The 14561-nt window shown below is 40.3% G+C and overlaps 1 protein-coding gene across 4 annotated transcripts in view; it reads left to right on the top strand.

Annotated features, from left to right (window-relative positions):
* LOC139753802 (protein Wnt-9a-like) overlaps nucleotides 1–14561 on the top strand; it is a 99726-nt gene that overhangs the window by 61007 nt on the left and 24158 nt on the right. Inside the window, exon 3 of one of the 4 annotated variants that reach the window (XM_071670694.1) lies at nucleotides 6631–6853. The exons of the other annotated variants lie outside the window; for them this stretch is intronic. The gene's annotated coding sequence lies outside the window, so the exon portion shown is untranslated. The remainder of the gene's footprint in view (nucleotides 1–6630; nucleotides 6854–14561) is intronic. 4 annotated transcript variants of the gene reach the window in all.

Here is a 14561-nt window from a genome sequence, read left to right as displayed (position 1 = left end):
TGAGATCACTCTTCCCTAGCCGTTCGTATCTGTTTATAGTTTGCCACTTCGATTACGTGCGTCTCGCCAAGTATGCAATGAGGTAAATCTGATGATGACAGACGTACTGCAACCTCGCCATGACTGGTCTGTAGCGTTCCCAATCTGCAGTAGATTCATGATTCTCTCCCATCGATATATTGTAATTGTCACTATCAAAATATAACATCAGAATCTTTGAATATTTCGAGTCAGGTTTAATACATGATTCAGATACATAAGCTCTTTAACCTCGGCAGTGATAATTACCTTTCGGATATTACTATAATCGTCTTTAGTTCTACAAGCCAGTCGTCGTGTGTTGTGCCTGTTAACAGCCAGCGATACAATTCAAGAACCCTTTACAATTCTACAAGACAGTTATAACTGTTCTGATTCTCACTAGACCCTGTAGTCTCTCCTCCCAGTGCTTCTTTTAACACTACAGGAGATCAAACGCTGTATCAAGTGAGATAAAAGATAATAAAGAGCTACAAGGGGTGATAAAGAGGAGGAATAAGCTCTTAGTGATTTTAAATGCAACATTGAACAAAGCAAGGACGTCCATCCTTACTTGAATAATACACTTAACAACCGTGCGAACTCACATGCCGAACAGGAGGACCTTATAAATAAAGAAACGGTAAAATGCCTCGAGAGTAAAGTGGCTGTGAAGTGTATAATTCAAAAGCGCTTTTCGCAATGGCCCGAATATGCCCAACCATTGCAGGCTGGTGTGTCTGTGGACAGTTGATCTTATTACAGTCATTATTCAGGATTTATCCTCTCTGAATTCATATGAGGTTCTGCATTTTTTTGTTTTACATTTCTCACAGTACGAGTTTTCTGAATATTAGATCTACGAAAATTGAACTATTCCTATTGTAAATTATGCACGTATTTTTCACATATGAACGGGATTATAGTGAAGAGCGAACTTCATTAAGAATGGTTGCTCTCTATAAGGTATGAACTTTGCAGGAAAAATCTCAGCTTTTCAGAAGTCTATGTATGTTTATGGTGAAGTGTAAGAGTTCATTTGGTAGTCCTGATGTGTATGAGTTCTGTGCTATCTTGGAGTTATAAATTCGCCTGGAAGAGGATATCTTGATAACTAGATATCTGATAAAGATACTTTATCATGTGTAGACAAAAGATAACATTATGATATCTTAGTTTTAGCTGTGTTGTAGATAATCCTGCCTTTACCTACTCATCTACCTCCCTTCTTCACCCCCAACCTAAACCACCCAATTCGAACCCACACTTACAGTAACATTACCTAGCCTAGCCTAACATAACCTAACCTAACCTAACCTAACCTCGCCTACCTAAACTAAAAATGATTAGTCTTTCATGTCATAACGAGCAGTAACTACCCCATTCTGTGTCATCCTTGGATAAGGTGTCCTGTGTTACTCCAGTGTGTTGACGTCGATCCTTTAACGGATCTGTCGTCTGAATCATGAACCAGGGTTCATCATTAGTTAAGACATGTCCATTGTAGATTAGAGTTCGCTCATTGGTAATTGGAACAAGACCATTGTAATCTGAAGAATGGTTCATTGTAAGTCTCTTCAATTAAGTTCTACTGTTGTCCATAGTAGAGTAAGGTAGAGTATCTGTTCATAGACACTCACCATGCTTGATCTACAGGTAATTACCGATACATCATCGTAGGTAACTGATTGCTAATATGTACTTCAAACCTCGAATTCATCTTTACTTCTGTGACCGTGAACCTTCCTCATTCTCCCCCGCCCGTTCATTCCCTCCGTACATCACCAAGACTCTGGTCCCATCACATCTACAAGACGGTCAGAGTACACAAAACATTTTTGTCCCTATAATACCTCTTCTCCATCTTGTAATTTCGTAACTTCAGTGAGAATACGGATTATACCGACGGGAATTTAATTCATTCCCCGCAGAAAATTGCCCGGGTGGGATGAGGAGAATTCTAAGGATGAAAAGTCCACGGATTTAAAATGCTTTGCTTAAATTGACCGGCGTCCTTTGTGGGCGACCGACCCACCCCATTACCATTCCCTTCGTAGTCTGGAATATTTCATTTCAGCAGCGTGGTCCTCAGGTAGTTAATTACTTAAAGCTTACATTCAGGCCTCCAGGTAGGACCAGTACGCCTCTCAGCCTTGAGGATCTAATACCCAAGCTTTTCATGGTAGCTCTCCACGCTAAGGGAATTTGAAATATAGCCAGACCCCGTCACTCCGGGTCCTTCCTCTTGGTTTACACAGCATTTCGTCTTCTGAGACTCTACCTTGTACCCATAGCCAACCCTCACCACAAAGGAACTCGAGAGTTATGATAAGCAGTGAGTATGAGGTCTCTTATCTTCGAGTTGTTAGTCACAACACTCCACTGTATGGCTCTCCGCTTTATGGCATCCAGTGTTTCACGACTCTATGTTCGCAAGATGATGGTCTCACCTATAATGATAATAGCCGGTATTCATCGACTGGCTAACGTCTGCATAATATACCTGGCACTCATCACTCGCTATCTTGCTTTTAGAAGTAGCCAGTACTCGTCACCTGAGGCTGAACCTGTAGATATGGTCATCTGTCCTCACTGCTCGTCTTAAACCTCTTGGTATCGCTAACCCTCACTGCTGAGGTCTGACCTTACAGATAATCTTGGTTCTCATCACATACAGTCTGGCTTCAAAGAACAGCTCACCAACACCGTGGAATTCTGATCTCTGAATTACTTCGAGTCCAGGAGTTGATACTGTCCATTTTCTAGTACAGCACAAGCATTGGATACTGTGGTTCATTACCTTATCGCCTTAGCGGGGCCATTGTACCAGTATAACATGGTCGGTGAGTTCTAGGTGTGGCTATTATTTTCAGTGCCATGTAGGTGGTGTGAGCTCTCGACACACCGGTGTCTTGTGTCATTTTGACAGTAATCCCTCACAGCCGCTGTTCATGTAGAGTGTCGGGCCAGAGATGTGTGTAGTGCTAAGGTTTGAACACTCGTACAAAAAGACCGAAAATATTGAAGTTTTCCTGTTACGTGGATCTGAGAGGAAGTTCAACGGCAGCCAGAGAGACAACTAAAAGACGTGAACAACATGAATGATCCGACACTTCACTGACTTCATATCTGCCAGACAATACGCCTTCCATATGTTCCATCTGACAGACATGACTTCTGATACAGGTGGTTACCACCGAAACATGTCAACCTCTCAGAGAGGTTATATTGCAAAGGTTTCCTTTAAATGTTCAGCAACCAGACATTTCAATAATTACCATTAAAGCTAAAGTCATGAACTCTTAGAACTCCATATTTGATAATTCAGGTTTTCAGTTACTTTTATCACTTACTTTTCACTTTGTGATAAGCTCAGTTTTGAATGCAGTATATGTTTACAGAGAGATAGATATCTAGAGAGATTTAGATACAATAATTTTCAGAAACCCTTGGTTAGTATGACTGATCATTCATTGGCAATGACAATATCCACAGAAATATGTACAACCAAGAGGAAAATATCAGCGGTGAGCTTAAGAGTACATGGCAAGGGCTATAGAATTGTTCGTGATGTCCACAACCCGACCACACCTACTACCACGATCATTAGCTGAGTGAGTGAAGGAGGGGTGTGGAACACCTACCACAACTACCACTAGCAACGGGTGGCACGTCACGGTACTACCTCCACCACATCCTCCACCACCACCACCAACCTACCTCCACCTACCACTATCTACCACCACCACACTTGGATTCTTCTTGCCGTCCTGTGATTATTACCCTCTGTCATGCTAGTGTGGGGTCGGGGTGGGGAAGAAAGGCAGGGATTGGAAGGGGCAAGGCACTAGAAAGGAGAATATAGCAGCTATATACGGGTCATATAAGCGTTATATAGGAGCTATATGGGTGTTATGATACAGTTATAAGGGTTTATACAAGGGTAATGTAGCAACATCATTCCCATCATTTTTTCATTGATTTAGAGGGAACTCAAAGTTACCAAGGCATTTCAGACGCAAACAGTAAATATCTCTGTTTAGAGACATAAAAGTTATTTAAAGGAAACTACATCATTGCTTTACAGTTCATCGAAACCTAGGAGATAAAAAGTCGTCCCTCAACCCTTCATGCTTTTCGGAAGTTGGTGGGTGTGAATGTCAATAGAATCCATTATTCAGGTTTACTGGCACCGAAGGTGGAAAAAAAAAAACGCCAAGATACACAAGCCGATACTAAATAAAAAGTAGAGATGTGGCGTGACGGGTGACGGTGAGTGTGTGTGTGTGTGTGTGTGTGTGTGTGGTTTAGGGGAAGTGAGTGGTAGGACAGAGGTAATGTTTTTTGTGTGGTCCAGAGGTGGTATGCGTAAGGAAGAGAGAGAGAGAGAGAGAGAGAGAGAGAGAGAGAGAGAGAGAGAGAGAGAGAGAGAGAGAGAGAGGGAGAGAGAGAGAAGGGAGCGATGTATTGGCCTCATAGATATGATGTGGCCTACCTTGGCAAGGGAGGAGGTACACAAAAGCGGGCGTACTCGTCTGAGAATGAACCAGAGTGATATATGAAGAAGAGGGAGGGGTGCACAACACTACACCGAAGAGAGAACGGGAAGCGGGTTGAGAAGTGAGGAAAGGTAAACTCTGGGTTTTCCCGCTGTAGTTTCTGACAAGAGATATGGTAGATTCAGACAACATAAGTATTGACTTGTACTCGCATTTTTTTCCTAACTTCTCCGTAAAACGCGGTTTTTTCCTTGCCATATTTCATCATTCACGATGGTTGAAAGTCTTTCATTTTTTCCTTTAAAACACACTTTACATGTGTTACTGTAATTCCCTCGGTGAACCAGCTATTTATTTATGTTTCTAAAGAACCTCTTCTCACCTTCATCAGTTATTTCTACCACTCTGTGTCATCGATTTGATGCAATGTCTTTCAGTCTTTGCCTATTAACACCGGCTAATATATCTTGCCTTGTCCACCTTTTTGATCATTGTTCCATTCTTCGATTACCTTACCCCTATCGACTACTTTACCTCATTTTTTTTTTTCGAAGCTTCCTAAACCTTAAAGCTCTGTCTCACATCACCAGTATGAGGCCCACAAGCAAGGAACAACAGACAACATTCTTCCCAATGTTGTGGTCTTTTGAGCAGCTTATATCGTGGCTTTGAACAATGAGTAAACTTTTGCTGAGCATCAGGCAAAAGTACTTCGATATCTAAGTTTCCATTTCACGGCTTCTCTCCCTTGTTCTCCCGTCGTATTCCCAGTTTTCTTTTCCATCAACCTGTAGTTTGAAGTGCTGATAAGTTTAGCCTTTTCTTCCCTTCCCATCAGTGATTGTGTTCCTCAATGGTCTTTCTGTTCTCTAATTCCTTTCTCTTTATCAGCGAGCATCTTTTCGACTCCTCAGTCTATTAACTTCTGTTCTGACATTCTCAACTTGCACCCTTCTGATAACTAGATTTCATGATTAGTCAAGTAACTGCTGGAAGCTGCTATCTATCAGTTGATAACAAATGAGTTTCTGATACCAGAAAATCACATTCGCATGTACAGAACTACTGCACTGCATTTATTTTTTTTTTTTCAATTTACATCACCCGAAATTTAATTTACAACTCCCTACGTATATGTATACACATGACCATTTACAATCTCACCGTCTGCTCGTGGCGGTGGGTATATAAGCACACATTCACCTCTATATATGACTGCTTACTGAAACATGTTACTGCCGTCTCTCATGCGAAGAATTCAATCAGCTAGAGTAGACGTGCTGGAGCTCTTGAAAATTGACACTACCCATTTACACAGCATAATAAAGCAGTTGATAGCAATACAGCAACTAGGACTATTATATACATTATACAAATTATGTACATTTACAGCAAAGGGCTGCGGTAAGGGGGGAGTTGCTATATTCTAATTAGTGTTTATGGACTATGATTATTCTATCAAAAAGATCATTTTGATTATGTTCAGAACATGGACGTAGGTAGTATTTCTAAAGTAACTAGAAGTTACTAAGTATGGTAAAGTTTGGTGTATCGATATTGCATGACGAATAGTATTAGATTTATAATAAGACGAGAGTGATATATGACCATCTTTAGTGCGAGTCCTTTGTTTTTCTAAGATGTCATTTACACAGTTTATGATATGATTGCAAAGCCATTTATTTCTTTGACTACCTCTCCATATCTATTATCTCTCTCAGTCATTGTTTATCTCTCCATCTATATCCCTTTTCTCCCTCAGCATCTCTCTTTCCATATTTGTATTTGTCTGTCTCTTTCTTTCCATATCTGTTTGTGTCTTCTTATCTCAGTCTCTATCATTCTTTCAGCAGAATTTGATTCATGTGTTTACAGAAATTTTCAGGAGTGACTGGACAACATTGATACATTCATTCCTTGTCGGTGATTTTGATCTATTACACAAACTAGAGACCAGTCTTTGTGTAGAAGCAATCTCGTATATTCATCTTCTTTCCTATCACCGGAGAACAACATTTCAGAGGCCAGGAAAGTCGGATTTCATGTTGTTCCTGAAGATTAAAACTTTCTTTTATGATTCTAAGGTTAAATCCTTGCAATGATTCATTTACAGTGGAAAGAGTAGATCCCAGCTTAATATAGAACAATGAAATGCCCCAGCATTGGTAAAGAAAAAGAAGAGACAAGTCAGCCGAGATAGAACAAGAAAAAGGTTTTGATCCAAGTACTGGCGATGAGGAAAGGCAATTCGTATACCATTCAGAGGCTGTCAGGATCCGCCCTAGAGAACAAAACCCCCGTGAAGAATTGTGATTGGTCCCGACAAATCAGGGAAGGTAATTGGTCTCGTACGGCCTCAAATATCGGAGGCATTGTGGCCCCCCTCTCCGCCATACTCTCATCCGCCCTCAATAGCTCTCTCCGGGTTTCTTTGTGTTCTCTATGGGAGGCAAATGTTCCAGGTGGGTTTTTTTATTTTTTCCTTCTGTTGCTCTCGAGGAGGAGCCAGATGGGCCTCTCCTTTGTCGCCGTCGTCAGAAGAGCTGAGTACGTCGCAGGTAGCACCAATAAACAGAATGAAAAGATGCCTACTGATGGCCCGGTTCCATTCTCTTCCGGAAAGAGAGAGAGAGAGAGAGAGAGAGAGAGAGAGAGAGAGAGAGAGAGTCGAGGCATGTAGATATTGTACCTCTATTTTTTCTCTCTCTGATGCTGTAGAAAGAAGAGAGGGAAGAGGGTGGAGAAGGGCAATCTAAAGGAAGAGGAACACTTGAGAAACGTTTACGTGATACAAATAGTAAATTTCTCTTTGTTTGTTGTGTTTCAAATTTAGAGTGACTAGATAGGATGCTCCAGGAGTCTCTCTCTCTCTCTCTCTCTCTCTCTCTCTCTCTCTCTCTCTCTCTCTCTCTCTCTCTCTCTCTCTCTCTCTCCATACATATATATATATACACACACAGAGAGGTACATATATATAATTCACTTACGACTAAACCTGCTCTTGCCCCAGAGGTGAAAGTATAACTCGTGCATATCTAGGGAACTCAGTTTCCGATCCTATGTATTTCTGTTAGACAGGTATTCAGACCGTGCTAGTCTTGTGCTCTCATCCACATTTGTGATTCAGTATTTTTAGATCATGGAAATACCTGTTAATGAAAGCACATAGATGATTCTATATGACATATTTTCTTAAATTCTCTTATATATTTCACTTAAAATCATAGGAAAATATAGAGTCAGTTGACATGAATTACGCTTAGAATTTTGAAAAAACAAATTTTGTCTTAAGATGTGTCAGTAACCAACAAGACTATAATCAACATGACCTTAGTTTACATGTACACTCCGCCATGATTATATGTATCTTTTTAATTAGTTTGCTTAAATTAGTTTGCTTACGGACATAGTTTACCTCTGCATGTCTTTCATCTTTCCACAAGCCGTGGACGTCATCCTAAATATATCTTTTTGAAATTGTCTGATGTTGTCTTAACACACACCCACCCAGAGCACGACGGTACGACCCAACAAGGATCCTTTCCTTTGTGATCGAGTCGTAACATCCTGCTCAAGGGTCGTACCTCCACACTCTAGGGTCGTACCATTGTCCTTAAGGCCTAGGAAAGAAATAATGATCATAATCTGAACTTAGAATACAAAATTTTAAGCAAACCTTTATGATACTTGTCATTATCAACTATATATATATATATATATATATATATATATATATATATATATATATATATATGATATGATTATTACACGAGAGTGCACTTGGGAACTTATCGTGTTTCATTTTCCCCGTGGACTCACAGGAAAATATATATATATATATATATATATATATATATATATATATATATATATATATATATATATATATATATATATATATACACACACCAACGCGAATCAAATCACTTTCAAGAACACTGAAAACAGTAATTAGAATTAAAACTTGCACTTGCACACAGGTCCAAAGAGCATAATATATTCAAAACCAGTTATTTATTCAGAAGGGAAGTAGGGTGGTAGGCTGGATGGCTGGCTTTTCGCCAGGCTGGTAGTGGGGGACATAGAGAAATGTTGACTTGTTAAAGTGAGACAGACTCAGAGCTACACCGCATAGTACACCTGCCAACACACACACACACACACACACACACACACACACACACACACACACTGTGTAGTCGCAAAGCAACTATTTTCCCCTTCTTTCTTTCTTTCTCTTCATTCTCTTTCATCTCTTTTTCTCGTATTTTTTCTTTATTCCTCTTCTTGTCCTCTCTTTCGTTTCTTCTTTTCCTTTCCTTTCCTCTTTTCTCTTCCTTCTCTCTCTCTCTCTCTCTCTCTCTCTCTCTCTCTCTCTCTCTCTCTCTCTCTCTCTCTCTCTCTCTCTCTCACATCAAGAATACAGCGCAACATTTCTGGAGTTAAGGGCTGGCACATTAGGGATCAAGTTCTTACTCTTTGCCTCAGTAACGGGCAAACTTTTGGACATGAAATACACAGCAGAGGTTCCAATCGACGTGTATGAGCAGTTTTTCGTGTGAGCGATGTTCATAAGAGGTGCTTAACTAAGTACTTTAAAACAGCTGAGAATCTGCCTCTTATATATATATATATATATATATATATATATATATATATATATATATATATATATATATATATATATATATATTTATATATATATACCTCGCTAACGCGGGAAATGGCGAATAGTATGAAAAAAAATAAAATATATATATATATATATATATATATATATATATATATATATATATATATATATATATATATATATATATATATTCCTATGACTCCACGGGGAAATGAAACACAATAAGTTCCCAAGTGTACTTTCGTGTAATGATCACACACACACACACACACACATATATATATATATATATATATATATATATATATATATATATATATATATATATATATATATATATAGGTGTTACTGGACTCTTCCTGATGGAGGTTACACCACGAGTGAAAAGTCATCTTTAGCGAGTCTTGTCTTTACTTTCATTCCACTTTACCCAGATACATATCATCCAGATTCTCATACATTTATGTCCCTGTGTGTGTGTGTGTGTGTGTGTGTGTGTGTGTGTCAGATTATCAAAGCCGCCCTTGTAAGATACAATAACTGTCACATATCTTGCCGTTGGCTTTCGTACTCTACAGTTCAATTAAATTTGACCAATAGACGGCCATCAAAGGTTGACTAGTACTCATCGTCCCAGTGAACCCAAATCTTTCACGTGTTTTGAAATTTCGTTTGTCTATTCCTAGGGATATGAAAACTTTATCCCCCCCATTATCAAAAGATTCTCCGATGGACCTATAAACGAATACGAATATTCTTTTATGTATCTTTAAGTTCTTTTATGAAGATATCAGCCACGGTAATGACAGTGATTGGTGTAATGCGTGTATCATAGTGTATGGCATTTTATCACGCCTTCGAAATATCAAGTGCACTAGTTTCAACATTCTGCTGCCGTTTTCTTAATGTTTTTTCTTTGAAAAGTATAACTCCAAGCTTGAGCACGATGGCATACGCGTCCGTGAATTGAATGATAAGGTAATACGAAGCTGAATTATGATGATGATAATGATAAGCTTATACATGCAAAGTTGCCGCTGCTGCTGCTGCTGCTCTGTGTGTGTGTGTGTGTGTGTGTGTGTGTGTACCCGTCTTTCCAGAACAGCGCTTCTCCCGGGCTGCCACAGCCCTCGACCGACCGTAACATTAGCCCGTCAAAGTATCCCCACAAGTTACCCCTCCACCCCAGCACAGCCCACCACCAACTTGCAGACCTCATATCGGTGGAAATGTGAACTTGAAGGATACTCTCCCTTTTCTTATAAGATATCTGGGTCCCCATAGTGTGCAGTCGGTGCCTCACAAAGCGACCTTGGTGTTGATATAGATTTGATAGATAGATAGATAGATAGAGAGAGAGAGAGAGAGAGAGAGAGAGAGAGAGAGAGAGAGAGAGAGTTGTTTCCATGCCCGCTCCGCAACACGTTACGACGATATCCAAACCAGAAACAGACCGTGTGCACGACCCCCTGACCCTCAGACGGAGCCTCGCCAAGGGCGGGAGTTTAGCGGCCGTTACTGAAACCAGGAAGCCGACTAGACCTACGTCAGGGGATGTTAGGTATGCAAATAAACTTCCTTTCCACTTCCTCTTACGGCTAACAGGCCCCCTTCGACGTAATTATAGTTGCACACTGTTGCCCAGCTTGAACGATATATGTAGTTTGTGACAACAGTTTTACGTGCTTCTCTTACGGCATCAAACGCTTTCATCATTACTCGCTGTCTCGTCTTGTTGTGTTGAAGGCTCCAGTCGAGGAGTGGAAATCCTCATCGTTGTCAGACGTTCAGTGAAATTACTTAAAAGGAGCAAAAGAACTGGACACATAAGAAGATTAACAAAGGCCCCATCCTCGAGCTGCCTACAGGCAGACGACATCCCTATATCGCAATGGCTTACCAACTGCAGTACAGTATAGTCTACCCATTGGCACAGACACGCAGGCAGCCAGTTTTAGGGAGCTGGAACCGAAGTAATAGCTGTAGAAGAGTGAAGAGGACCAGAACTGAAGCGTAGGAAAGGTGCATGAAATCTTGAGGTCAGAGTAGGAGAACTGATAAGTAGGATTACCTTAGAGTCGACTTCAAGTGTAGGGTTAGAACCTAACCTTGGGGGTGTTAGAACAGTGCTTCATATAAATACGTATTGATCATTTGTGTGATCAAAGGACTTGTTTCTAAGGGACGAATCTTCAGCACTTGAGTAGAGCATTAGATTCTTTCTATAAAGGTTTCCGTACGAGCAGTACACAATGACAACACGAGACTTATACTCCTCGTCTTGCTGGTCTCCCCGTTGGGTCCCTGAGACACGGCAGCAGCAATAGGTGTAACTCATTTTACTAGACCGACTTTTATGGTGTGTAAAAGAAAAAAAAAAGTAATGGTAATGATGTAAGGCATCATTCCTGTTTCCAAGGAATTTTAGAGTGGTTCCTTGGCTTTTTCTTTCTTCTTAAGAGGGAAAAGGGGAAAGAAAATGGAAGGGGAGATGTAAGGAGAGGAGGATTTTGGAGGAGGTAGAGGTTTGACGAGAGAGAGAGAGAGAGAGAGAGAGAGAGAGAGAGAGAGAGAGAGAGAGAGAGAGAGAGGTGAGAAAAAAGATAGGAGAGGAGGAAAGGAGACAGCAGTCGAAAAAAAATGGGAAGAAGGGATGCGAGTGAGCGGAGACGAGACGTCAGGAAGTGGAAAGAAGAAGAAGAGGAGGAGGAGATGCTGGAGAGGGAAGCTGAACATGACTGAGGATGACACATGGGCCTCGAGTGAACAACATTTTCGTTCAGGATAAACATGGACGACCACAAGACCTCCTCCAGAAGTGAACCATTTATCACCGATATACAATGAACACCAGAGAGACACAGACAGAGTGTGGAACCCCACTAGCCATTTATCATAATTTCCTCAGGAAAAAGAAAGACCACATTTATTTTATTTGGTCATTTATAAGCAAACCTGATGGTAAACTCGTAATCATTTTGTGCATGGTGCTCCAGTAAGTTGTATATATGTCAACTGGCCTCGGTGTGTTGGCTGTACAAGAGGAATACGTGATGGCATAGGCAGTAGTCTACAAGGGAGTCGTGTACCATTGATAAAGAGAAATAGAACATGGAGCCTGGGTACAGTACTGTGATCTCATATAAAATCTGAATCTCAGAATCATCTAATTCGTATGTGATTCCAGAGCTGAAGTAATGTCGTGTTCCTTTTTACCCCGTCATCTGAAGAATCGTTTGCATCCCGATAATCAAATAATAATGTCTCTTTAATTACAGATTATTTCCAACGATAAAATTCCCGTGATCAAGCCCTGACCATGATATATAAAGGTCTGCAATTAAAAGGCTTCAATTACCACTTAATGAGACACGTGTAATTACCTCCATGTAAATGAGCCGAAAGCAGAGTCATTAAGTAATTAATGATATTCACGAGACTTGATCAAATGCAGTGTGATGTTTGTTGACCGAATGGGTCGAGGAGCGTTGTTTCCTACCACTATGTCGTTCGTACTTCCAGTATTCAGCTTCAGACGAAAAGTTAATCAAGAACTGCTATCATCAATTTCCCCTTCGGTTTAAGTAGTAGCCGAGTGATAATCATTATGTTTAATGATGGTTATTCACTCATTAGGCACATTGGTAGTTGGTACTTGCGTTGGTAGTTGACGATGATTAACGCGTTGGTGTCAAAATGGTTCTGAGAAATTGGTTCACCGTCGTATCTTGCAGCAAGATGTTCCTCTCGAATGAGAATTCTTTCATCATTTCTTCGTGTCGTCACACTCTCCACCCTGGGAGCAATATTGTCATGGGGAATATTGCTGTGTAGTCATATCATCATCATTCATACATGACTGTGTTCACATGTGTCTTGTGCCATGAGAGGTGTTATCTTACACATATCCAGCCAGGAATACATCAGCGTTTATACATGTCACCACGACATGTGTGTCAGTCATTATGTGTTATGTTATCATCACCCACATATACGTACTCATGACGCAAGCAGTTATTACTTAACGTGAACATATGAAATCATCAAATGATTGTATCAACGTATAGGTAGATTTCATCATACCATCATGAAAAATGAATAATTTCTAACTAAACATTGATCTGTACGTACAGTAATGATACACGCCATGTTACGTCAGCGTATACACGTCATGTTACGTCAGCGTATACACGCCATGTTACATTTCGCCGTATACAAAACGGACACATGAATACTTCATCATAGTTATATCATTTAAGACCAGGCCTCGATGAGGATTTTGTCCGTGACTGGAGCCGTCGACGGTTGAATATGTAAACTAGATACCAAAGAAGTTTCGAGAATCCCATTCGTGCGTATGACCAAACAAGTACACAATAAGTACATTCTGAATAATGATGTCTCTATAATGTACTACATCAGTATGGCAGCAGTATACATCAGTATGATAGCAGTATACATTAGTATGGCATCAGAATACATCAGTATGGCAGCAGTATACATCAGTATGATAGCAGGATACATTAGTATGGCATCAGAATACATCAGTATGGCAGCAGTATACATCAGTATGAACAGAGGAAATTCAATTCTTTACTTTCTATTATGTAATCAGACCTCCCCGTTCTTATGTAATCTACTTTCTCAGGGTCGGACGAAATGTAATTCGGTTAAGTCAGGTTAATTAGTCTCTGCTCAGGTTGATGAGGTCGCACATGTTTTCCGTTTTTTTTGTGAGAATGTAGACCCTGGACACAACAGTTGAATGATTAATGTTCTCTTGTCTCTTCCTCTGGATAGAACAGTGGTCGGGATTCGCCAGAGATAGTGTACGAAAAGATGTCGTACTTAAAAGGTCATTATCAAGATGGTGTCAGCTTCGCTATTATTTGTTATGAGCATCGAACGTTTCCGCATTTGCTTAAAGTAGGATAACACACACACACACACACACACACACACACACACACACACACACACACACACACACTCGTTTACACCGCAATAAATAGGTAATTACACGTACACATCTCAGTTTAACCGCCTCCACATATCCACAGTTGTCTCTTTGAGCAAAATGAAATGTCTTTTCTCATAGACGTATCAGATATTTTTTGTTTCCACGTGGATACTACGCTGTCTCTCAGTGACATCATTTCTAAGTTGGAGAAGATAGACGAGTCTGCGCGACATGTCGTGTTGTCGTAGGATGTATCACCCTCGAGGAGGTGTGTTTGTCGGGTACTCTGGTGTCGTAAGACTTACTTTCTTTGAAGACTCCAGTCTAGCCTAGAAGTCACTGACATTAACAAATCGAGATTCAGAAAAAAAAGAGAGATATAAGTGAACATTGTATACCTGTAATGTTAAATCCGGCGGCATAACTGTTTCCTCACGATGCAGTGTTGGAC

The sequence above is a fragment of the Panulirus ornatus genome, chromosome 2 (genome assembly GCF_036320965.1).
Source record: "Panulirus ornatus isolate Po-2019 chromosome 2, ASM3632096v1, whole genome shotgun sequence".
Lineage (NCBI taxonomy): Eukaryota > Metazoa > Arthropoda > Malacostraca > Decapoda > Palinuridae > Panulirus > Panulirus ornatus.
This window is presented reverse-complemented; position numbering and strand designations above follow the sequence as displayed.